This window comes from Thermobia domestica, chromosome 16, assembly GCF_964235325.1.
Source record: "Thermobia domestica chromosome 16, izTheDome1.hap1.1, whole genome shotgun sequence".
Taxonomy (NCBI): domain Eukaryota; kingdom Metazoa; phylum Arthropoda; class Insecta; order Zygentoma; family Lepismatidae; genus Thermobia; species Thermobia domestica.
Genome location: NC_137469.1, coordinates 169,797,328 through 169,821,522, shown reverse-complemented (window position 1 = coordinate 169,821,522; position 24,195 = coordinate 169,797,328).

Genomic DNA, 24,195 nt, shown 5'->3' with positions numbered 1-24,195 from the left:
TTTCAAAATAACACATATTTCACTGCATTTCCCTACACTGACACACCACTAGGTTGCTTGCATATGACACCCGAGGATCACATATGCGTATTTTTACGTAACACAAAGAGAAACTACCTAATTCTATCAAACTTATATATTTTTGTGAAATCGAAGTGTTATTTTGTCTTCTGCAGTGCTATATTTTGATGCACCCTGTATATACCCGCTATATTTTCGATGTGAGAACAAAATATGTTGTGTTCATATTCTACACATCAGGATATGTTCGAAAAGCACAAATTAGAAGAATAAAAATAAAATAATGAAGTTAGAAACATATATTCTACATGAACGACTTTAACCCTTACCTTTTCAATGAGATCACATGACGCACACCTTCTGTCAAAAATTGATTCCAATTACCACGGAGCTATTCAATTTTGTTTTAATTTTCTTATTTCACGTAAAAATGTTGGCTGGCAACCGCCTAACAATATATTATATGTCATTATGTGCATATTGAATTGTTACTAATTGTCGTGTATTATAATGTGTTTTTGTCTATATCTTAAGAACCATTTAACATATTTTCACGAAATAAAGCTCAAACTCGAGTACCAGCACTTCTCTCATAGCGGTCGCAAACCCGGGTCCCTATGGCTGAAAAAAGTACTTTATCCTGTACCATGTTTGTTACTACTTTATTCTTTTTTTCAAAATAACGCATATTTCACTGCATTTCCCTACACTGACACACCACTAGGTTGCTTGCATATGACACCCGAGGATCACATATGCGTATTTTTACGTAACACAAAGAGAAACTACCTAATTCTATCAAACTTATATATTTTTCTGAAATCGAAGTGTTATTTTGTCTTCTGCAGCGCTATATTTTGATGCACCCTGTATATATATTTTCGATGTCAGAACAAAATATGTTGTTTTCATATTCTACACATCAGGATAGGTAGGAAAAGCACAAATTAGCAGAATAAAAATAAAATAATGAAGTAAGAAACATATATTCTACATGAACGACTTTAACCCTTACCTTTTCAATGAGATCACATGACGCACACCTTCTGTCAAAAATTGATTCCAATTACCACGGAGCTATTCAATTTTGTTTTAATTTTCTTATTTCACGTAAAAATGTTGGCTGGCAACCGCCTAACAATATATTATATGTCATTTTGTGCATATTGAATTGTTACTAATTGTCGTGTATTATAATCTGTTTTGGTCTATATCTTAAGAACCATTTAACATATTTACACGAAATAAAGCTCAAACTCGAGTACCAGCACTTCTCTCATAGAGGTCGCAAACCCGGGTCCCTATGGCTGAAAAAAGTACCTTATCCTGTACCATGTTTCTTTCTACTTTATTCTTTTTTTCAAAATAACGCATATTTCACTGCATTTCCCTACACTGACACACCACTAGGTTGCTTGCATATGACACCCGAGGATCACATATGCGTATTTTTACGTAACACAAACAGAAACTACCTAATTTTATCAAACTTATATATTTTTCTGAAATCGAAGTGTTATTTTGTCTTCTGCAGCGCTATATTTTGATGCACCCTGTATATATATTTTCGATGTCGGAACAAAATATGTTGTTTTCATATTCTACACATCAGGATAGGTAGGAAAAGCACAAATTAGCAGAATAAAAATAAAATAATGAAGTTAGAAACATATATTCTACATGAACGACTTTAACCCTTACCTTTTCAATGAGATCACATGACGCACACCTTCTGTCAAAAATTGATTCCAATTACCACGGAGCTATTCAATTTTGTTTTAATTTTCTTATTTCACGTAAAAATGTTGGCTGGCAACCGCCTAACAATATATTATATGTCATTATGTGCATATTGAATTGTTACTAATTGTCGTGTATTATAATCTGTTTTGGTCTATATCTTAAGAACCATTTAACATATTTTCACGAAATAAAGCTCAAACTCGAGTACCAGCATTTCTCTCATAGAGGTCGCAAACCCGGGTCCCTATGGCTGAAAAAAGGTACCTTATCCTGTACCATGTTTGTTACTACTTTATTCTTTTTTTCAAAATAACGCATATTTCACTGCATTTCCCTACACTGACACTCGCCGCGCCGCGGCGCGCGTGTCGCTGGAGCGGGTTTGTCGGTGATGGAGGATGTAGGGGGGGGTCCGAGCAAAGCAACGCACCGCGCGTCAGTTGGCTCCGAGCCTTAGTGGAGCGCGGACAAGCCTTGGACAAAGCCCTTGTGAACATTCTTGTCACGGCGGAAAATCAACAAACATGGAGGGTTCCATCGAACAGCGTTATGCGATCAAATTTTGCGTTCGCCTGGGGAAAACGGCTACTCAGACGCTTTCTCTCATCACGGAGGCCTACAAAGAGGAAGCCCTATCCAAAGCCCAGGTGTTTCGTTGGCACAGTGCGTTCCGGAACGGCCGGGAAAGCGTTGAGGATCTGGAGAGGGCTGGACGCCCGATAACAGTGACTACGGACGAAACTGTGGCAAAAGTGAGGGATCTCCTGAACTCAGACCGTCGATTATCGTTGGGATTGATTGCTGATGAACTCGATATGAACCACACAACAGTGCACAAGATTGTGACGGAACAATTGGGAATGAGAAAAATCTGTGCGAAACTGGTGCCGCGAGTGTTGACTGACGAACAAAAGCAACGACGTGTTGATTGTTGTCAGGAACTGTTGAACCTCATGAACAGTGACCCTAACTTTGAAGATGACGTCATAACAGGTGACGAGTCGTGGGTGTTCCAGTACGACCCTGAAACGAAACGTCAAAGCGCGGAGTGGCACACTCCTGCGTCCCCGCGCCCCAAGAAGGCCAGAATGTCGAAGTCAAAGGTGAAAACAATGTTGATTGTTTTTTTGACAATGTGGGGGTGGTCCACAAGGAGTTTGTACCCCAAGGACAAGCCGTCAACGCCGCCTTCTACAAACAAGTCCTTGAGAGACTGCACAGGAGCGTCAAGCGGAAAAGACCGGCGATCGCTAGCCGGTGGAAGTTGCATCACGACAATGCCCCTGCCCACACCGCCTTCTTAGTGACCTCCTTTTTGACCCGGATTGGGGTGGAAGTCCTTCCACAACCACCCTACAGCCCAGATGTGAGCCCGGCCGACTTCTTCCTCTTCCCTAAGCTGAAGCCACGCTTGAAAGGAACCCGTTTTGCAGACGTCACAGCCATCCAAGCAGCCGTGACCACATTTCTAAAGGACATGCCGGCTGCTGACTTCCAGGGGGCGTTTGCAGCGTGGAAACATCGATTGCAGAAGTGCATCGACGCAAAAGGAGAGTACTTCGAAAGCTTTTAAGTCCCTGTACAGATCAGATCAATAAAACAATGTTTCCAGACCTGGTCTCATTACTTATCATACAAACCCTGTATTTTTACGTAACACAAAGAGAAACTACCTAATTCTATCAAACTTATATATTTTTCTGAAATCGAAGTCTTATTTTGTCTTCTGCAGCGCTATATTTTGATGCACTCTGTATATATATTTTCGATGTCAGAACAAAATATGTTGTTTTCATATTCTACACATCAGGATATGTACGAAAAGCACAAATTAGCAGAATAAAAATAAAATAATGAAGTTAGAAACATATATTCTACATGAACGACTTTAACCCTTACCTTTTCAATGAGATCACATGACGCACACCTTCTGTCGAAAATTGATTCAAATTACCACGGAGCTATTCAATTCTGTTCTAATTTTCTTATTTCACGTAAAAATGTTGGCTGGCAACCGCCTAACAATATATTATATGTCATTATGTGCATATTGAATTGTTACTAATTGTCGTGTATTATAATCTGTTTTGGTCTATATCTTAAGAACCATTTAACATATTTTCACGAAATAAAGCTCAAACTCGAGTACCAGCACTTCTCTCATAACGGTCGCAAACCCGGGTCCCTATGGCTGAAAAAAAGTACGTTATCCTGTACCATGTCTGTTACTACTTTATTCTTTTTTTAAAAATAACACATATTTCACTACATTTCCCTACACTGACACACCACTAGGTTGCTTGCATATGACACCCGAGGATCACATATGCGTATTTTTACGTAACACAAAGAGAAACTACCTAATTCTATCAAACTTATATATTTTTCTGAAATCGAAGTGTTATTTTGTCTTCTGCAGTGCTATATTTTGATGCACCCTGTATATACCCGCTATATTTTCGATGTGAGAACAAAATATGTTGTGTTCATATTCTACACACCAGGATATGTTCGAAAAGCACAAATTAGAAGAATAAAAATAAAATAATAAAGTTAGAAACATATATTCTACATGAACGACTTTAACCCTTACCTTTTCAATGAGATCACATGACGCACACCTTCTGTCAAAAATTGATTCCAATTACCACGGAGCTATTCAATTTTGTTTTAATTTTCTTATTTCACGTAAAAATGTTGGCTGGCAACCGCCTAACCATATATATTATATGTCATTATGTGCATATTGAATTGTTACTAATTGTCGTGTATTATAATGTGTTTTGGTCTATATCTTAAGAACCATTTAACATATTTTCACGAAATAAAGCTCAAACTCGAGTACCAGCACTTCTCTCATAGCGGTCGCAAACCCGGGTCCCTATGGCTGAAAAAAGTACCTTATCCTGTACCATGTTTGTTACTACTTTATTCTTTTTTTCAAAATAACGCATATTTCACTGCATTTTCCTACACTGACACACCACTAGGTTGCTTGCATATGACACCCGAGGATCACATATGCGTATTTTTACGTAACACAAAGAGAAACTACCTAATTCTATCAAACTTATATATTTTTCTGAAATCGAAGTGTTATTTTGTCTTCTGCAGCGCTATATTTTCATGCACCCTGTATATATATTTTCGATGTCAGAACAAAATATGTTGTTTTCATATTCTACACATCAGGATATGTACGAAAAGCACAAATTAGCAGAATAAAAATAAAACAATGAAGTTAGAAACATATATTCTACATGAACGACTTTAACCCTTACCTTTTCAATGAGATCACATGACGCACACCTTCTGTCAAAAATTGATTCCAATTACCACGGAGCTATTCAATTTTGTTTTAATTTTCTTATTTCACGTAAAAATGTTGGCTGGCAACCGCCTAACAATATATTATATGTCATTATGTGCATATTGAATTGTTACTAATTGTCGTGTATTATAATCTGTTTTGGTCTATATCTTAAGAACCATTTAACATATTTTCACGAAATAAAGCTCAAACTCGAGTACCAGCATTTCTCTCATAGAGGTCGCAAACCCGGGTCCCTATGGCTGAAAAAAGGTACCTTATCCTGTACCATGTTTGTTACTACTTTATTCTTTTTTTCAAAATAACGCATATTTCACTGCATTTCCCTACACTGACACACCACTAGGTTGCTTGCATATGACACCCGAGGATCACATATGCCTATTTTTACGTAACACAAAGAGAAACTACCTAATTCTATCAAACTTATATATTTTTCTGAAATCGAAGTCTTATTTTGTCTTCTGCAGCGCTATGTTTTGATGCACTCTGTATATATATTTTTGATGTCAGAACAAAATATGTTGTTTTCATATTCTACACATCAGGATATGTACGAAAAGCACAAATTAGCAGAATAAAAATAAAATAATGAAGTTAGAAACATATATTCTACATGAACGACTTTAACCCTTACCTTTTCAATGAGATCACATGACGCACACCTTCTGTCGAAAATTGATTCAAATTACCACGGAGCTATTCAATTTTGTTTTAATTTTCTTATTTCACGTAAAAATGTTGGCTGGCAACCGCCTAACAATATATTATATGTCATTATGTGCATATTGAATTGTTACTAATTGTCGTGTATTATAATCTGTTTTGGTCTATATCTTAAGAACCATTTAACATATTTACACGAAATAAAGCTCAAACTCGAGTACCAGCAGTTCTCTTATAGAGGTCGCAAACCCGGGTCCCTATGGCTGAAAAAAAGTACCTTATCCTGTACCATGTTTGTTACTACTTTATTCTTTTTTTCAAAATAACGCATATTTCACTGCATTTCCCTACACTGACACACCACTAGGTTGCTTGCATATCACACCCGAGGATCACATATGCGTATTTTTACGTAACACAAACAGAAACTACCTAATTTTATCAAACTTATATATTTTTCTGAATGCGAAGTGTTATTTTGTCTTCTGCAGCGCTATATTTTGATGCACCCTGTATATATATTTTCGATGTCAGAACAAAATATGTTGTTTTCATATTCTACACATCAGGATAGGTACGAAAAGCACAAATTAGAAGAATAAAAATAAAATAATGAAGTTAGAAACATATATTCTACATGAACGACTTTAACCCTTCCTTTTCAATGAGATCACATGACGCACACCTTCCGTCAAAAATTGGTTCCAATTACCACGGAGCTATTCAATTTTGTTTTAATTTTCTTATTTCACGTAAAAATGTTGGCTGGCAACCGCCTAACCATATATATTATATGTCATTATGTGCATATTGAATTGTTACTAATTGTCGTGTATTATAATCTGTTTTGGTCTATATCTTAAGAACCATTTAACATATTTTCACGAAATAAAGCTCAAACTCGAGTACCAGCACTTCTCTCATAGCGGTCGCAAACCCGGGTCCCTATGGCTGAAAAAAGTACCTTATCCTGTACCATGTTTGTTACTACTTTATTCTTTTTTTCAAAATAACGCATATTTCACTGCATTTTCCTACACTGACACACCACTAGGTTGCTTGCATATGACACCCGAGGATCACATATGCGTATTTTTACGTAACACAAAGAGAAACTACCTAATTCTATCAAACTTATATATTTTTCTGAAATCGAAGTGTTATTTTGTCTTCTGCAGCGCTATATTTTCATGCACCCTGTATATATATTTTCGATGTCAGAACAAAATATGTTGTTTTCATATTCTACACATCAGGATATGTACGAAAAGCACAAATTAGCAGAATAAAAATAAAACAATGAAGTTAGAAACATATATTCTACATGAACGACTTTAACCCTTACCTTTTCAATGAGATCACATGACGCACACCTTCTGTCAAAAATTGATTCCAATTACCACGGAGCTATTCAATTTTGTTTTAATTTTCTTATTTCACGTAAAAATGTTGGCTGGCAACCGCCTAACAATATATTATATGTCATTATGTGCATATTGAATTGTTACTAATTGTCGTGTATTATAATCTGTTTTGGTCTATATCTTAAGAACCATTTAACATATTTTCACGAAATAAAGCTCAAACTCGAGTACCAGCATTTCTCTCATAGAGGTCGCAAACCCGGGTCCCTATGGCTGAAAAAAGGTACCTTATCCTGTACCATGTTTGTTACTACTTTATTCTTTTTTTCAAAATAACGCATATTTCACTGCATTTCCCTACACTGACACACCACTAGGTTGCTTGCATATGACACCCGAGGATCACATATGCCTATTTTTACGTAACACAAAGAGAAACTACCTAATTCTATCAAACTTATATATTTTTCTGAAATCGAAGTCTTATTTTGTCTTCTGCAGCGCTATGTTTTGATGCACTCTGTATATATATTTTTGATGTCAGAACAAAATATGTTGTTTTCATATTCTACACATCAGGATATGTACGAAAAGCACAAATTAGCAGAATAAAAATAAAATAATGAAGTTAGAAACATATATTCTACATGAACGACTTTAACCCTTACCTTTTCAATGAGATCACATGACGCACACCTTCTGTCGAAAATTGATTCAAATTACCACGGAGCTATTCAATTTTGTTTTAATTTTCTTATTTCACGTAAAAATGTTGGCTGGCAACCGCCTAACAATATATTATATGTCATTATGTGCATATTGAATTGTTACTAATTGTCGTGTATTATAATCTGTTTTGGTCTATATCTTAAGAACCATTTAACATATTTACACGAAATAAAGCTCAAACTCGAGTACCAGCAGTTCTCTTATAGAGGTCGCAAACCCGGGTCCCTATGGCTGAAAAAAAGTACCTTATCCTGTACCATGTTTGTTACTACTTTATTCTTTTTTTCAAAATAACGCATATTTCACTGCATTTCCCTACACTGACACACCACTAGGTTGCTTGCATATCACACCCGAGGATCACATATGCGTATTTTTACGTAACACAAACAGAAACTACCTAATTTTATCAAACTTATATATTTTTCTGAATGCGAAGTGTTATTTTGTCTTCTGCAGCGCTATATTTTGATGCACCCTGTATATATATTTTCGATGTCAGAACAAAATATGTTGTTTTCATATTCTACACATCAGGATAGGTACGAAAAGCACAAATTAGAAGAATAAAAATAAAATAATGAAGTTAGAAACATATATTCTACATGAACGACTTTAACCCTTCCTTTTCAATGAGATCACATGACGCACACCTTCCGTCAAAAATTGGTTCCAATTACCACGGAGCTATTCAATTTTGTTTTAATTTTCTTATTTCACGTAAAAATTTTGGCTGGCAACCGCCTAACAATATATTATATGTCATTATGTGCATATTGAATTGTTACTAATTGTCGTGTATTAAAATCTGTTTTGGTCTATATCTTAAGAACCATTTAACATATTTTCACGAAATAAAGCTCAAACTCGAGTACCAGCACTTCTCTCATAGCGGTCGCAAACCCGGGTCCCTATGGCTGAAAAAAGTACGTTATCCTGTACCATGTTTGTTACTACTTTATTCTTTTTTTCAAAATAACGCATATTTCACTGCATTTCCCTACACTGACACACCACTAGGTTGCTTGCATATGACACCCGAGGATCACATATGCGTATTTTTACGTAACACAAAGAGAAACTACCTAATTCTATCAAACTTATATATTTTTCTGAAATCGAAGTGTTATTTTGTCTTCTGCAGCGCTATATTTTGATGCACCCTGTATATATATTTTCGATGTCAGAACAAAATATGTTGTTTTCATATTCTACACATCAGGATAGGTAGGAAAAGCACAAATTAGCAGAATAAAAATAAAATAATGAAGTCAGAAACATATATTCTACAAGAACGACTTTAACCCTTACCTTTTCAATGAGATCACATGACGCACACCTTCTGTCAAAAATTGATTCCAATTACCACGGAGCTATTCAATTTTGTTTTAATTTTCTTATTTCACGTAAAAATGTTGGCTGGCAACCGCCTAACAATATATTATATGTCATTATGTGCATATTGAATTGTTACTAATTGTCGTGTATTATAATCTGTTTTGGTCTATATCTTAAGAACCATTTAACATATTTACACGAAATAAAGCTCAAACTCGAGTACCAGCACTTCTCTCATAGAGGTCGCAAACCCGGGTCCCTATGGCTGAAAAAAAGTACCTTATCCTGTACCATGTTTGTTACTACTTTATTCTTTTTTTCAAAATAACGCATATTTCACTGCATTTCCCTACACTGACACACCACTAGGTTGCTTGCATATCACACACGAGGATCACATATGCGTATTTTTACGTAACACAAACAGAAACTACCTAATTTTATCAAACTTATATATTTTTCTGAAATCGAAGTGTTATTTTGTCTTCTGCAGCGCTATATTTTGATGCACCCTGTATATATATTCTCGATGTCAGAACAAAAAAAAAAGTTGTTTTCATATTCTACACATCAGGATAGGTAGGAAAAGCACAAATTAGCAGAATAAAAATAAAATAATGAAGTTAGAAACATATATTCTACATGAACGACTTTAACCCTTACCTTTTCAATGAGATCACATGACGCACACCTTCTGTCAAAAATTGATTCCAATTACCACGGAGCTATTCAATTTTGTTTTAATTTTCTTATTTCACGTAAAAATGTTGGCTGGCAACCGCCTAACAATATATTATATGTCATTATGTGCATATTGAATTGTTACTAATTGTCGTGTATTATAATCTGTTTTGGTCTATATCTTAAGAACCATTTAACATATTTTCACGAAATAAAGCTCAAACTCGAGTACCAGCATTTCTCTCATAGAGGTCGCAAATCCGGGTCCCTATGGCTGAAAAAAGGTACCTTATCCTGTACCATGTTTGTTACTACTTTATTCTTTTTTTCAAAATAACGCATATTTCACTGCATTTCCCTACACTGACACACCACTAGGTTGCTTGCATATGACACCCGAGGATCACATATGCGTATTTTTACGTAACACAAAGAGAAACTACCTAATTCTATCAACCTTATATATTTTTCTGAAATCGAAGTCTTATTTTGTCTTCTGCAGCGCTATATTTTGATGCACTCTGTATATATATTTTCGATGTCAGAACAAAATATGTTGTTTTCATATTCTACACAACAGGATATGTACGAAAAGCACAAATTAGCAGAATAAAAATAAAATAATGAAGTTAGAAACATATATTCTACATGAACGACTTTAACCCTTACCTTTTCAATGAGATCACATGACGCACACCTTCTGTCGAAAATTGATTCAAATTACCACGGAGCTATTCAATTTTGTTTTAATTTTCTTATTTCACGTAAAAATGTTGGCTGGCAACCGCCTAACAATATATTATATGTCATTATGTGCATATTGAATTGTTACTAATTGTCGTGTATTATAATCTGTTTTGGTCTATATCTTAAGAACCATTTAACATATTTACACGAAATAAAGCTCAAACTCGAGTACCAGCACTTCTCTCATAGAGGTCGCAAACCCGGGTCCCTATGGCTGAAAAAAAGTACCTTATCCTGTACCATGTTTGTTACTACTTTATTCTTTTTTTCAAAATAACGCATATTTCACTGCATTTCCCTACACTGACACACCACTAGGTTGCTTGCATATCACACACGAGGATCACATATGCGTATTTTTACGTAACACAAACAGAAACTACCTAATTTTATCAAACTTATATATTTTTCTGAAATCGAAGTGTTATTTTGTCTTCTGCAGCGCTATATTTTGATGCACCCTGTATATATATTCTCGATGTCAGAACAAAAAAAAAAGTTGTTTTCATATTCTACACATCAGGATAGGTAGGAAAAGCACAAATTAGCAGAATAAAAATAAAATAATGAAGTTAGAAACATATATTCTACATGAACGACTTTAACCCTTACCTTTTCAATGAGATCACATGACGCACACCTTCTGTCAAAAATTGATTCCAATTACCACGGAGCTATTCAATTTTGTTTTAATTTTCTTATTTCACGTAAAAATGTTGGCTGGCAACCGCCTAACAATATATTATATGTCATTATGTGCATATTGAATTGTTACTAATTGTCGTGTATTATAATCTGTTTTGGTCTATATCTTAAGAACCATTTAACATATTTTCACGAAATAAAGCTCAAACTCGAGTACCAGCATTTCTCTCATAGAGGTCGCAAACCCGGGTCCCTATGGCTGAAAAAAGGTACCTTATCCTGTACCATGTTTGTTACTACTTTATTCTTTTTTTCAAAATAACGCATATTTCACTGCATTTCCCTACACTGACACACCACTAGGTTGCTTGCATATGACACCCGAGGATCACATATGCGTATTTTTACGTAACACAAAGAGAAACTACCTAATTCTATCAACCTTATATATTTTTCTGAAATCGAAGTCTTATTTTGTCTTCTGCAGCGCTATATTTTGATGCACTCTGTATATATATTTTCGATGTCAGAACAAAATATGTTGTTTTCATATTCTACACAACAGGATATGTACGAAAAGCACAAATTAGCAGAATAAAAATAAAATAATGAAGTTAGAAACATATATTCTACATGAACGACTTTAACCCTTACCTTTTCAATGAGATCACATGACGCACACCTTCTGTCGAAAATTGATTCAAATTACCACGGAGCTATTCAATTTTGTTTTAATTTTCTTATTTCACGTAAAAATGTTGGCTGGCAACCGCCTAACAATATATTATATGTCATTATGTGCATATTGAATTGTTACTAATTGTCGTGTATTATAATCTGTTTTGGTCTATATCTTAAGAACCATTTAACATATTTTCACGAAATAAAGCTCAAACTCGAGTACCAGCACTTCTCTCATAACGGTCGCAAACCCGGGTCCCTATGGCTGAAAAAAAGTACGTTATCCTGTACCATGTATGTTACTACTTTATTCTTTTTTTCAAAATAACACATATTTCACTGCATTTCCCTACACTGACACACCACTAGGTTGCTTGCATATGACACCCGAGGATCACATATGCGTATTTTTACGTAACACAAAGAGAAACTACCTAATTCTATCAAACTTATATATTTTTGTGAAATCGAAGTGTTATTTTGTCTTCTGCAGTGCTATATTTTGATGCACCCTGTATATACCCGCTATATTTTCGATGTGAGAACAAAATATGTTGTGTTCATATTCTACACATCAGGATATGTTCGAAAAGCACAAATTAGAAGAATAAAAATAAAATAATGAAGTTAGAAACATATATTCTACATGAACGACTTTAACCCTTACCTTTTCAATGAGATCACATGACGCACACCTTCTGTCAAAAATTGATTCCAATTACCACGGAGCTATTCAATTTTGTTTTAATTTTCTTATTTCACGTAAAAATGTTGGCTGGCAACCGCCTAACAATATATTATATGTCATTATGTGCATATTGAATTGTTACTAATTGTCGTGTATTATAATGTGTTTTTGTCTATATCTTAAGAACCATTTAACATATTTTCACGAAATAAAGCTCAAACTCGAGTACCAGCACTTCTCTCATAGCGGTCGCAAACCCGGGTCCCTATGGCTGAAAAAAGTACTTTATCCTGTACCATGTTTGTTACTACTTTATTCTTTTTTTCAAAATAACGCATATTTCACTGCATTTCCCTACACTGACACACCACTAGGTTGCTTGCATATGACACCCGAGGATCACATATGCGTATTTTTACGTAACACAAAGAGAAACTACCTAATTCTATCAAACTTATATATTTTTCTGAAATCGAAGTGTTATTTTGTCTTCTGCAGCGCTATATTTTGATGCACCCTGTATATATATTTTCGATGTCAGAACAAAATATGTTGTTTTCATATTCTACACATCAGGATAGGTAGGAAAAGCACAAATTAGCAGAATAAAAATAAAATAATGAAGTTAGAAAAATATATTCTACATGAACGACTTTAACCCTTACCTTTTCAATGAGATCACATGACGCACACCTTCTGTCAAAAATTGATTCCAATTACCACGGAGCTATTCAATTTTGTTTTAATTTTCTTATTTCACGTAAAAATGTTGGCTGGCAACCGCCTAACAATATATTATATGTCATTTTGTGCATATTGAATTGTTACTAATTGTCGTGTATTATAATCTGTTTTGGTCTATATCTTAAGAACCATTTAACATATTTACACGAAATAAAGCTCAAACTCGAGTACCAGCACTTCTCTCATAGAGGTCGCAAACCCGGGTCCCTATGGCTGAAAAAAGTACCTTATCCTGTACCATGTTTGTTACTACTTTATTCTTTTTTTCAAAATAACGCATATTTCACTGCATTTCCCTACACTGACACACCACTAGGTTGCTTGCATATGACACCCGAGGATCACATATGCGTATTTTTACGTAACACAAACAGAAACTACCTAATTTTATCAAACTTATATATTTTTCTGAAATCGAAGTGTTATTTTGTCTTCTGCAGCGCTATATTTTGATGCACCCTGTATATATATTTTCGATGTCGGAACAAAATATGTTGTTTTCATATTCTACACATCAGGATAGGTAGGAAAAGCACAAATTAGCAGAATAAAAATAAAATAATGAAGTTAGAAACATATATTCTACATGAACGACTTTAACCCTTACCTTTTCAATGAGATCACATGACGCACACCTTCTGTCAAAAATTGATTCCAATTACCACGGAGCTATTCAATTTTGTTTTAATTTTCTTATTTCACGTAAAAATGTTGGCTGGCAACCGCCTAACAATATATTATATGTCATTATGTGCATATTGAATTGTTACTAATTGTCGTGTATTATAATCTGTTTTGGTCTATATCTTAAGAACCATTTAACATATTTTCACGAAATAAAGCTCAAACTCGAGTACCAGCATTTCTCTCATAGAGGTCGCAAACCCGGGTCCCTATGGCTGAAAAAAGGTACCTTATCCTGTACCATGTTTGTTACTACTTTATTCTTTTTTTCAAAATAACGCATATTTCACTGCATTTCCCTACACTGACACTCGCCGCGCCGCGGCGCGCGTGTCGCTGGAGCGGGTTTGTCGGTGATGGAGGATGTAGGGGGGGGTCCGAGCAAAGCAACGCACCGCGCGTCAGTTGGCTCCGAGCCTTAGTGGAGCGCGGACAAGCCTTGGACAAAGCCCTTGTGAACATTCTTGTCACGGCGGAAAATCAACAAACATGGAGGGTTCCATCGAACAGCGTTATGCGATCAAATTTTGCGTTCGCCTGGGGAAAACGGCTACTCAGACGCTTTCTCTCATCACGGAGGCCTACAAAGAGGAAGCCCTATCCAAAGCCCAGGTGTTTCGTTGGCACAGTGCGTTCCGGAACGGCCGGGAAAGCGTTGAGGATCTGGAGAGGGCTGGACGCCCGATAACAGTGACTACGGACGAAACTGTGGCAAAAGTGAGGGATCTCCTGAACTCAGACCGTCGATTATCGTTGGGATTGATTGCTGATGAACTCGATATGAACCACACAACAGTGCACAAGATTGTGACGGAACAATTGGGAATGAGAAAAATCTGTGCGAAACTGGTGCCGCGAGTGTTGACTGACGAACAAAAGCAACGACGTGTTGATTGTTGTCAGGAACTGTTGAACCTCATGAACAGTGACCCTAACTTTGAAGATGACGTCATAACAGGTGACGAGTCGTGGGTGTTCCAGTACGACCCTGAAACGAAACGTCAAAGCGCGGAGTGGCACACTCCTGCGTCCCCGCGCCCCAAGAAGGCCAGAATGTCGAAGTCAAAGGTGAAAACAATGTTGATTGTTTTTTTGACAATGTGGGGGTGGTCCACAAGGAGTTTGTACCCCAAGGACAAGCCGTCAACGCCGCCTTCTACAAACAAGTCCTTGAGAGACTGCACAGGAGCGTCAAGCGGAAAAGACCGGCGATCGCTAGCCGGTGGAAGTTGCATCACGACAATGCCCCTGCCCACACCGCCTTCTTAGTGACCTCCTTTTTGACCCGGATTGGGGTGGAAGTCCTTCCACAACCACCCTACAGCCCAGATGTGAGCCCGGCCGACTTCTTCCTCTTCCCTAAGCTGAAGCCACGCTTGAAAGGAACCCGTTTTGCAGACGTCACAGCCATCCAAGCAGCCGTGACCACATTTCTAAAGGACATGCCGGCTGCTGACTTCCAGGGGGCGTTTGCAGCGTGGAAACATCGATTGCAGAAGTGCATCGACGCAAAAGGAGAGTACTTCGAAAGCTTTTAAGTCCCTGTACAGATCAGATCAATAAAACAATGTTTCCAGACCTGGTCTCATTACTTATCATACAAACCCTGTATTTTTACGTAACACAAAGAGAAACTACCTAATTCTATCAAACTTATATATTTTTCTGAAATCGAAGTCTTATTTTGTCTTCTGCAGCGCTATATTTTGATGCACTCTGTATATATATTTTCGATGTCAGAACAAAATATGTTGTTTTCATATTCTACACATCAGGATATGTACGAAAAGCACAAATTAGCAGAATAAAAATAAAATAATGAAGTTAGAAACATATATTCTACATAAACGACTTTAACCCTTACCTTTTCAATGAGATCACATGACGCACACCTTCTGTCGAAAATTGATTCAAATTACCACGGAGCTATTCAATTCTGTTCTAATTTTCTTATTTCACGTAAAAATGTTGGCTGGCAACCGCCTAACAATATATTATATGTCATTATGTGCATATTGAATTGTTACTAATTGTCGTGTATTATAATCTGTTTTGGTCTATATCTTAAGAACCATTTAACATATTTTCACGAAATAAAGCTCAAACTCGAGTACCAGCACTTCTCTCATAACGGTCGCAAACCCGGGTCCCTATGGCTGAAAAAAAGTACGTTATCCTGTACCATGTCTGTTACTACTTTATTCTTTTTTTAAAAATAACACATATTTCACTACATTTCCCTACACTGACACACCACTAGGTTGCTTGCATATGACACCCGAGGATCACATATGCGTATTTTTACGTAACACAAAGAGAAACTACCTAATTCTATCAAACTAATATATTTTTCTGAAATCGAAGTGTTATTTTGTCTTCTGCAGTGCTATATTTTGATGCACCCTGTATATACCCGCTATATTTTCGATGTGAGAACAAAATATGTTGTGTTCATATTCTACACACCAGGATATGTTCGAAAAGCACAAATTAGAAGAATAAAAATAAAATAATAAAGTTAGAAACATATATTCTACATGAACGACTTTAACCCTTACCTTTTCAATGAGATCACATGACGCACACCTTCTGTCAAAAATTGATTCCAATTACCACGGAGCTATTCAATTTTGTTTTAATTTTCTTATTTCACGTAAAAATGTTGGCTGGCAACCGCCTAACCATATATATTATATGTCATTATGTGCATATTGAATTGTTACTAATTGTCGTGTATTATAATGTGTTTTGGTCTATATCTTAAGAACCATTTAACATATTTTCACGAAATAAAGCTCAAACTCGAGTACCAGCACTTCTCTCATAGCGGTCGCAAACCCGGGTCCCTATGGCTGAAAAAAGTACCTTATCCTGTACCATGTTTGTTACTACTTTATTCTTTTTTTCAAAATAACGCATATTTCACTGCATTTTCCTACACTGACACACCACTAGGTTGCTTGCATATGACACCCGAGGATCACATATGCGTATTTTTACGTAACACAAAGAGAAACTACCTAATTCTATCAAACTTATATATTTTTCTGAAATCGAAGTGTTATTTTGTCTTCTGCAGCGCTATATTTTCATGCACCCTGTATATATATTTTCGATGTCAGAACAAAATATGTTGTTTTCATATTCTACACATCAGGATATGTACGAAAAGCACAAATTAGCAGAATAAAAATAAAACAATGAAGTTAGAAACATATATTCTACATGAACGACTTTAACCCTTACCTTTTCAATGAGATCACATGACGCACACCTTCTGTCAAAAATTGATTCCAATTACCACGGAGCTATTCAATTTTGTTTTAATTTTCTTATTTCACGTAAAAATGTTGGCTGGCAACCGCCTAACAATATATTATATGTCATTATGTGCATATTGAATTGTTACTAATTGTCGTGTATTATAATCTGTTTTGGTCTATATCTTAAGAACCATAGTAGTACTCCCCGGCGTATATTGCGTCGAGTCAGCAAAAATTTTTGTGACGTCATAGGTCAAAGGTCAATGACCTTGGCCCGGGGTCAATGACCTAGGGGTACATAGGACCACCCCCTCTAAATTTTGGCAGGGGTACCATGGCCCACCCCCTAAATTTTGGCAGGGGTACATAGGACCACCCCCCTTAAATTTTGGAAATTGCCAAATCTAAAAATTTGGTATGGTAGCCTAGGACCATAGTATGTACCTCTATTAGTATTGGGTGTCTATGTCGTTCCCTTTCATGGGTAAAAAATTGCCAAAAATTCAAATTTCGGGGGTTTTTGACCTAATTTATCCTCTTGGATGAGGTGTTATTACCCTATATGGTTATATGGGTGTATACAGGGGTCCATTCCCTTTCATAAGACATGGGTATATTAATGTACCCCTTGAAAAATTTGGGAGGGGTACCTTGGCCCACCCCTTAAATTTTGGAAATTGTCCAATTTAAACATTTGGTATTATAGTATAGGACCCTAATATGTATTATGATAAATTTGGATGGTCCACCTCGTTCCCTTTTAGGGGTACCAAATTGCCAAAATATAAACGTAAGCAATACGTAGTACCACGTGTTTGGTTTTGACCTAATTTATCCCCTTTGATGAGGTGTTATTATCCTATATAGTTATATGGTCATGTATAGGGGTCCATTACCTATCATAAGACATGGGTATATTAATGCACCCCTTGAAAAATTTGGGAGGGGTACCTTGGCCCACCCCTTAAATTTTGGAAATTGTCCAATTTAAACATTTGGTATTATAGTATAGGACCCTAATATGTATTATGATAAATTTGGATGGTCCACCTCGTTCCCTTTTAGGGGTACCAAATTGCCAAAATATAAACGTAAGCAATACGTAGTACCACGTGTTTGGTTTTGACCTAATTTATCCCCTTTGATGAGGTGTTATTATCCTATATAGTTATATGGTCATGTATAGGGGTCCATTACCTATCATAAGACATGGGTATATTAATGCACCCCTTGAAAAATTTGGGAGGGGTACCTTGGCCCACCCCTTCAATTTTGGAAATTGCCAAATCTAAAAATTTGGTGTGGTAGCCTAGGACCATAGTATGTACCTCTATCAGTATTGGGTGTCTATGTCGTTCCCTTTCATGGGTAAAAAATTGCCAAAAATTTAAATTTCGGGGTTTTTTGACCTAATTTATCCCCTTTGATGAGGTATTATTACCCTATATAGTTATATGGACGTATACAGGGGTCCATTACTTTTCATAACATATGGGTATATTAATGCACCCCTTGAAAAATTTGGGGGGGTACCTTGGCCCACCCCTTAAATTTTGGAAATTGACCAATTTAAACATTGGGTATTATAGTACAGGACCCTAATATGTATCATGATAAATTTGGATGGTCCACATCGTTCCCTTTTAGGGGTGCAAAAATTGCCAAAATATAAACGTTGTACCACGTGTTTATTTTTTTGGTCCATTTTATCCCCTTTGATGAGATTCTATGATTACAGGGGTTCATTTCTTATCATAAGACATGGGCACCCTTCTTAAATTTTGGCAATGGGGGTCCACTGAAATTGTCCAATTGAAGCATAGTACAGGACCTCAATATGTTTCGGTGGTCCTATTACCAAATTTGTTTAGTACAACCACGTGTTCGGTTACTGACTCAATTAAGGTTATAAGGTATGGATGGGTATCTCCTTTCAATTTGGTAGGACCCTTCGGTGTAGTACAGTCACGTGATCAATGATTTGGTTTTAATGCGCGACGAGGTCCCTGGTCAATGTTCTCTAGGAATTAGGTGGAAACTTTGCACAGGGTTCTCGTCTTATATCGCACAGTTCTTTAGGAGAATCTGATAACGTTGTATATGGAATGGACAATAAAAACACATAAATAAGTATAAATTATTTTATTCATTTTTCTGGTTTCTTCTTTTTCTTTCTTATTGACAATGTTTGTATATTGAGCTGGGTTTCTTCAGTAGACTGCCTCCTCTTCTTGATTGCGATGATTTGTTTCCATGTTTTGCAGCATAGCACCCGTTTGCAAAGCTTCGTATTGTGAATTCTGTAAAAAAGAACGAGGAAAAAGATGATTAGTATAGAAATAGATGATGATAAAACAAATACACTTACAATGATAAATATGATAAAATTACCTGGAAGGTATATTGCAACAGTCTACGATCATTAACCGTGGGTACTGTTGTGAACAAATATTGAATTTCACGCAGAGATTTTCCTTGGGCTTTACAGCACAAATAAAAATAAGCATAATAGCCACATACGGATGAACCAAGACTTTGCATTTGGCTATTATTATATTTATAGTACATACAATGAAGTTTTAAGAATGCAACATGTTGTGGTACATAAGGAGGAAGGCCATAGCTGTCAAAATATTCTCCAACACCGCGATGATCAATATAAATTGCAATCCAATGACTTCCTAGTTTTGTGGATGGATCTGTATTTACAATCATTGCCAGAGGAAGAGAAATCCGTGAGGGCAACTCATCGCTTGCAAATACCCCGGTAAAATGATTTCTGAATAATGGACTACCGTGTAAAGCACTAGCTAATTGTAATGTATTCAACATCGTGAATGGAAATGATACATAACGTATACGTACCTTGTAATTTAAAAGTCCAGGATAATGTTGCGCTGGTGGTCGATCTCTAGGAGTGAGGAAAACTCTCCATACACAATACAGTTTGCAGGTGCTGCTAATTTCTCTTGGAAATGAACTTCTAATCGGATGGCGCCATGTCGTTGTAAATTCCAATAGTGACAATCTCCAGCAGAAGAATCGGGAGTTAGGTCAAATACAAACAGTGTATATCCATTCTTGTAGTCGGCTCTTGAAATTGTATTTTCAGTATTGGTAAAATGTATGCCAGAGCCTGAGAACAATGTGTGGTACGATGAAATGTAGAGATTTTCTTCAAAGTTGGGTTGCAATGGTTTTGAAGGTACAGCTTTTCCATCCACGTACAGTGTAAAGAAATTAATGTTTAGATGTTGAAATTCAAATGGATTGGTGGTAATAGTTCCACTGGATGCTTCATTCGATGTAAATCCTACAATAATACGATTTGGCAATGTTCCCATAAACAGGTTATCAATAGTTTTGGATTGTATATCCTTCGGGATGGTAAATGATTTCATTTGAACCCTTGTCAGAGGATACTTTGCCGGTGTAGATTGTAAAATTTTATTGTGTGCCAATTTGACACTAGGGCTGATGCTGACTTTTTTCACCTGCAACGATGCATCTAGAATATTGATTTTTGCATTGACACCACTTTCACCGGCCATGAGACAAAAGTTTGGCTTTGCAGGAATAAGTTTCACACGTAATTCGACTCCATGAATTAAAAATTTATCTTGATTAAAAATGTCACAATGAAGATGTCCAATCATATCGAATTTCATACTTTGTTTTGTCAGTTCATAGCGTTGTTGAAATCCTTTGTTCTCACTTGTGGTTGCGTTCATATGACCAGCCGTATCTTGAAACCACATTGCTGTTTGTAAATGTGTATTTTTAGCTCCATCACTATAATTGAGTAGTTTTTCCATGTACGAACGATATGGATGATTATGTGACGGAAATGAAATCAGTTTATTGTTCAAGTAGATTTGTACTTCACTAAACATAGCATTTAGAAAATCATTGACAGGTGCAATTGCTTTATCCGTATTGATGAAGGAGGAACCATCTGGTTTCACAATTTGTGCTTGGATGTATAATAAGGTTTGTGGTAAATCAATATATTCATCACTGCTACCACTCACTACAAATTCTATTGGTGAATTTTCAGCTATTGAACTAATTGGTTTGTAGCCAATAATACGATTGTCCAGAACACTGGTTTGCGTGGGTAATGTTGAAAAAATGTCCAATTCACTTTTTACACATTCACAGGATTGATGATGTAAGAAAGCCATCGTTGAATTAATCAAAAATATCTGGTGACGATGCCAATGATCTCTTCTTCTTCTTATGTGATAATTTACGTCTCTTTGTAGGATTGATGGTGTTGTTGATCGTTGGAAGGTCAACCTCAAACTGAGAGCAGTCATCCCATTTTCGTTTATGATATCCACTTCCCAGCATAGTTTTCAACTTATTTTTAGCTTTTTCTTGTAAATTCGATTTTGCCTCTTGCATACGTTGATGAAACGATTCTTCCAGCGGTTGATTCGAGATCACAACATCATTAATCATATTGGCACCTGATTTTAATAATTCTTTTCCCACAGTTTTAGCGCCTTGCTTCACAAGTGGTAACACTGAACGAAATAAGCCACCAAGGAAACTTCCAATGCCATGTCCTGCTTGATAGGGACTTCCCACATAGACGTTGCCGATACCGGATAACGCTTGTTTTTGGTAGTATTGCAAATACGGATCAGTCATGACGACGACGACGGAAATGTAGTTTTGTACACACCGTTCCAAAGGTGAATGGCATCCGATGACCTGTGCTATCCCTTATATCGATTTGTATTTGCTCAAAATTCATTTTTTCCACCGGAACATAATGTGCAGGATTAAAGATTTGTACTGCATGACTTCCAAAAGTATGATTCACAGGATCCATGTTGACAATTCGTAGCAAGGGTACCATTGTATCTCCAACAATGACAGATTCAATAATGTCACAATAGACGTACATTTGTGATGGTAAGCCTAATCGTACATCCGGGGTATATTGTCCCTTTTCCATATCTTTTAAATCACTTTTCGGGTCAAATCCAAGCATTAAACTAACACTTGGTGACAATTGTACAGAAGTATGGATTTCCTTTTTGGGATGTCTTATGAGGCATATATTATTAGTTGCGTCATGAGATATAAATAAATTGGTTTCTTTATGATGTATATTAATTGCATGAATAAGATCCCGTATATTGTTATAATAGCGTACAGGGATCGTTACAACCTTCCACGGTTCTTGATCATTACTACTTGATGATTTGTAATATATTTTATTGTTTTTACTGTTAATGTTCAGCAAAGAATGTGGATAATGAATCTCTACAATTGCCACATCCCATTTCTGGCGAAACTCTACACGTCGTTGTAATTTCGTAATATATGAAGTCAATGTATTTTCTGGAAAATAATCCATGGAACTATTACTGGGAAGTGTAACGTAAAAATCTTGATCAGGTTCCATTCTTCTTCTTCTTCAATGAAGTTGCAGGGATCCACGAATTGAATGAGGAAGGATATCCTTTCCACTGGACGAGATACTCCTTTCTGCGACCTTTTGTTCTTGTACGTAATATTTTATCGATGAGGAACGTCGAAGGGAGCGGTACTGGTTGTAATTCTTCTCTGTAGAAAACACCATCGATAAGTTGATGATTTAAATCCTCTAGTCGATACACTGGTGGGTTTCTTGGAACAATGGCTTTTACTCTGAATATTTCCCAAGTCCAGTTCTCGAGGTAACCCTTGTCAAAGATACGTTTTGTTTTACTTATACGAACAGTATCACCAACAGATAAATCCGTATCTTGTTTTGAACGTTGTAGCTTTTTGTCGTATAAGTTATGCCACACCTCCAGTAAATTGTCCTGAGAAACGTTTGCAGGTGCCATTTTAATACTGGAATGTCGACTTTCATTGTATGCTTTTACAAGTAAAGGCAATACTTTGATGTAATTGTATGTTTGATATTTGGTAAAGTATTTCCACATACGATGTTTCAATGTCTGATTAAATCTTTCTGCGATGCTGGCTTTAATATCTGGATCCTTTGTTGTAACATGTTGCACGTTGTGTTTTCTGAGAAACTTTTGTACTGTCTTGTTGGTAAATTCAGTTCCTTGATCACTACGTAGTACAATTGGTTTCCTCTCCTGGAAAATCATTTCAAATGCATTCACTATATCCTCGGCACTTTTTGATTTTAGTGGTACAGCCCACCCGTACCGACTAAACACATCAATCACTGTAAGAATATAGCGGTAATTGTCATTATAGTTTTGAAGTGATTGTAAATCATTTAAATCACATTCCCATTGATCATCAATATTGTTGACAAGATAAAAATCTCTACGGAAACGACGACGTACAGGACGATGTAACGTGTAGGTAGGTTGTTTGTTTAACCAAAGTTTTATTTTGGTTAGAGGTATAGATTTTCCTGTGGCTTGCCATAATTTCTTTGCAGTAGAAAACGATGCAGGATGTGCTGGATTGTAATAAATGGATTTCAACTTTTTGTTCATGGTTTGTACGTTGACCATTGTGGAATGATACGTTTTCTTTTTGGTCGGACTTCTAAAACATCATCATCGTCTTCTTCTTCTTCTTCTTCTCCGGAAGAAAATAATTCAGGTGCCGGTTTTGGTGGTGCAGATCCTTCAGATGCTGTTGTACTATTATGCTTGACAATATAGTTTAATCTTCGTGGATTACCAATCAATTCTTGCGGTGTGTTTGACGATGCAAGGTAGTTGCAAAACAATTCCCAGCCTTGAGGATTAGAATGTTTCCTCGGTCGAGTCACATCGCACATTAAATCTACAATATTGGATCCATGTAGTTTATTATCGTTGATGTACACTGTTCCTTTATGATCCCACGTAATTGCGTCATCTTGTTTTAAACGACGGAATA